Source organism: Copadichromis virginalis, linkage group LG5 (genome assembly GCF_057382275.1).
Source record: "Copadichromis virginalis isolate Kocher_CV1m ecotype Utaka linkage group LG5, C_Virginalis_male_GT1.1, whole genome shotgun sequence".
In the NCBI taxonomy this organism is placed as follows: domain Eukaryota; kingdom Metazoa; phylum Chordata; class Actinopteri; order Cichliformes; family Cichlidae; genus Copadichromis; species Copadichromis virginalis.
Genome location: NC_140622.1, coordinates 41,031,763 through 41,036,044, shown reverse-complemented (window position 1 = coordinate 41,036,044; position 4,282 = coordinate 41,031,763). Strand labels below are relative to the sequence as shown.

At 39.5% G+C, this 4,282-nt stretch overlaps 1 long non-coding RNA gene across 1 annotated transcript; it reads left to right on the top strand.

Moving 5' to 3' along the window:
* The first annotated feature begins 250 nt into the window (after positions 1-250).
* Positions 251-1,425, top strand: LOC146710407 (uncharacterized). Its single transcript, XR_014920669.1, has 2 exons — positions 251-582; positions 1,178-1,425. It is a non-coding gene; the product is annotated as an uncharacterized LOC146710407 (long non-coding RNA).
* Positions 1,426-4,282: the final 2,857 nt, after the last annotated feature.

Sequence of the window (4,282 nt, the reverse complement as noted above, 5' to 3'; positions counted from 1 at the left end):
GGATTATGCAGAAAAAGTAGAATTGGGCTGAAAGATCTATCGCTTTATCACCTATTCAGGTTGCAAATCGTGTTTTTAAAAAATAACTAAGTAACTAAGTAGTTAATTACTTTTTAAAATAAGTAATCAGTAAAGTAATGGGATTACTTTTTGGGGGAAGTAATCAGTAATTAGTTAGTGATTACTTTTTTCAAGTAACTTGACCAACACTGGTCATAATTAGCTCTAATCAGCAGGTACACAACAAATTCAAAAGTGTTAAATGTTTTGGTGTTAATAGTCTTCTTGCAAAAGTAGAGTTAATTTTACTCTAAGTAGAGTCACATTCTTTTAATGTAACTCTGAGGTGTAAAATGATAGTAGTTAAAATCGAGTGTTAAAAATGAGTGTTTCTCTGTCAAATCTGGAGGTGTTACAATGGAAACATTAACTCTTGACCTCTTAACTCTGAACTCCTACAGGGGCTATGACACCAACAGAGTACATTCACAGACTCCGCCCCCAGCACGGCTCCAATCGAAGCTGAAGTGAAGCCGTTTCAGAACATTTTGCTCTACATATTTGAGTTGTTTGCCATGCTTGGTAAGTCATTTTTTCAAAGATTGTTTCAATTATTATTATGAGCTTTTACTTCTGTGGCTCTTTGGAGTTGAGACAAAGCTGTGTGAAAGGCATTAGCCATGTTGCTCGGTGATAGCATAATATTCTGTTTTAGCTAGCTGAAAGGTATTGTTTGCGGGCAAATACCACAGCCTTGAAAAAAAGCTTGCATGTGAATTTTCAGTCAAACCTTTGGTCAAATACACCTAAAACAATGTGTAGAACGTGAAATGTTGGTATAATGGTGCTACTTGAAGCCTGAAAACGATCGCCCATAAAAAAAAAAACAAAAAAAAACGAGCAAACAGCAGTAGCTGACGTCCTGACTGGGTTCTACGTTAGCATAGATCCCTCCAGAGTTTTGTGCACACGGTTTAGGTAAAAATTAAAAAGGTTGAGGTTTTACATTTAGTTCAGTATTACCTGTTGCCTGTGTCTTTGTCTTTTGGGAAAATACTTTACACAAGTAATGGCTCAAAGAGGATTCCTTTTTTTTTTTTTACTGTGCTGCAATTGTTTACTGGATTATTTGTGCCATTAATTAGTGTCAACTAATTTTTATTCAATCTCCGCACAGGATATGCTTGTGAAGATGGAATATGGGGGAGAGCAGAAGTGCGTTGAAGTTCCACAAAGGGATGAATGAAGGACATGCATATTGTATTGAAGAAATAAGTGATGAGATGCTGTTATTTGCATTTACCATGTCAGACCTTTTGATAAACAAACTTCTAATGAAAGTGAGAACATGTACACTGTTACATCTTTCAGAAAATGTTTTGAAATTGTGGTGCACAGTTCAGAATAAATGTTTTTCAAAAACCATTGCGTCTTTTTAGTAAATGTTTATTTCCAAGAGAAATTTCTAGAAGTTCAGAACAGTAAAATTCCCGCTTTTTAGAATGAATTAGAAGATAACTCTTACGTAGTTAAACTAAAATACTCTTTGAGAGTTAATATATAAACTCTTAACACCAAGTGTTAAATTATCAACTCCAGACAGATTTGGTGTTTAACACTAAATCAGAGTTAACGTACCAACTCTCCAAAAAGAGTTAAATTAACACTCTCTGGTGTGGACCCATATAGACACTTTAATAGTGTTGAAGTCAAATCTGACAGTGTTAATTTGGACATGCTGGATTTGCTGTGTATTTGTGTCTGTGTGATGCTAGCCAGCATTAGCTGATGTCGTGGATAACTCAAAAGAAAGAAAAAAGACATGTTGAGGCTCAAAAGGCAGATGTGGAGCTTGAGTCCAAAACAAACTGCTGACATCACTTTGGCTTTGTTTGACAAACACATCAGGTGAGGAGAATCTGGAAGTGAGCAGAAACCCGAACCTGATTGAATGGGATTCAGAGAGACGGGCAGATGGAACGAGACAGACGGACGTCGCTGGATAAAAACATCAGAAAATGAGTAAGCGTCAAACGGAGCGAGATGCACGGAGCGAACGGCCAACCTTTACAGGTATAATTAGAGTCCATTGATTGCAGAGCACTCGAGCGCTCTCCCAAATGGCTCAGGCCACAATCCATCTATTATTCTGATTCATATGCTGATATATTACAGAGAGAGCAACAGCAGCTTCCTCATATTTCCTGTTTGCGCTTGCCGTGCACCATAATTTACATCTTGATTCCTTGGTTGAGAGAAAGGACTCACACACACACACATATACGGTTACATAAAGGGGTCACATGGGGTACAAATGTTTCACGCAGCAGCTCTGCATTTTAACACGAGCACGCTCAGTTTGACTCGTCCAGTTGATGCGGTCTGATTATTGGTGATAAATACGGTAAAGATTGTTCCAATCCAGATCTTCTTTGTAATGCTGCAACTGCAGAGCAGTGTGTAATTAGCATATTTCAAGAGTGAAGCATGAAAAAAATCAAAGTGCTTATTTACTGAAATTACATGAGTGGGCTGAAGGAAAAGGCACGTGAGAGTTTGAGTCCAGGTGATAATTAATGTGACATATGGTGGCAGCTTGCAGCCCACTCTGTGTTTGAGATAATGGGCTTTTAGAGCAGAGAAATATTTTCATTTTGCACCATTTCTATCTTCAGGTCATCGCAGCAGGATGCTTCTGAGGACCGTCTGCTGATGTGGAAGATCGCACATTATTGGCTTTCTTTAACCCCGAGGACACGTTTTGCTAACGGCAGCTTTCCGTCTATCAGATCTAAACCACATGAGATCAGAATGTAAGTAAGTATGTATGTATTCACTCCCACACACATCTTCCAGCATTTACAGTATCTGTGGGAGTGAAGTCATAGTTAAACATGAAGCTCACAGTCAGTTTGCCGTCACTTTCAAAGTTCAGCTCGTCAGTCATACACAACGACAAGTTGTAATTGTAATATCATAAGTACACGAGACATCCACATGAAACTCTCCGTTTAAGCTCAGCCAGAAACAAAAGCCTGTATAAACGAAAGGGAACCCAGATGTTGAGAACAACGCAGCCTCAACCTCTGGAAGCAAAACTAAACACACTGAACATGGAACCCGAGACTGTCAAAATAAAACAGGAAACAGGCCTAAGACACAGAGGGTGAGAGAGACATGCAGGTGAACGTAAACACCAAAGACACGGCAGACTGACGAGGGCGACACATAAATTTATTTTTTTTATTTTTTTATTAGTCCTTTATTTATCCAGGTAAAAAATCTCATTGAGATTAAAAATCTCATTTCCAAGAGAGACCTGGCATAAACTCAGGGAATAAATCATAACGAAGGCAAACCACAAAACTCATATATCAGAATATAATACTAGACCAGTTCAGCATTCAGCCAATCACTGAGCTTGATAAACAGTTTCCAGGTGAGTTTATGGTGTCAGTCACTGCTTCCAGGTCTAACTGAATAAAAAATGCATTTTATTTTGGAGATGATGAAGAAGTGGGCGGGGCATGCTATGTGGGTCTGCAGGTGATTGTCCTCAAAGTATCAGGCAGAGTAACATCATCAAAAGCTTCAAATCGGGACTCAAGTAATTTTGGGTAATGGGCAACATCACGGTGGTGATGTCCATCTTTTATATACAGCCTGTGTAACAGACTCTATTTGAATCTCGTGTCAGTTCGTTCTGGACTTCTTTGACCAAACTGGTGACAAAAGGCTAAATCTTTTCTTTTCCACCAAATGTGAGAAAACTAGAAAACCAGAACACATTTTTACTACGTTTTAGCAACAACTGGATCCAGCTGATCCAGCTCAGCCGTGTTGTAGACTAATAATGGAGCAGCTGAGAGGCCAGAAAGTTCCAGTGGGACTCGGATGCCTCAAGCTAAGCCATTAATCTTCCATTTGTATTCATGTTAGCCTGAGCTAATCAATACAGGGTATCCCCTCCTGCTTCCACTACACAATGTGCACTTCTTGAGTGATTCCTCAGGGGACGGAGAGGCACTGCTGCTGCTGCGAGGACACTGAGAAAACTCCACCTCAGACAAAGTTAATCAACACAAGACATCTTCTTCTTCCTCCTTAACTGACTGCATACACTCGATGTTTTCAGCCTTCATCTTTGTCGACGTGAAGATGACGACCAGGCACAGAGTGTGGAGCTCAGAGTGTTTGCACGTCAAGTAATCCTCCCACAGTTCAGATAAGAGGGGAGAAGGTTCCAGAGGGTTTTCTGAAAGATTTACATGTGCAATACTAA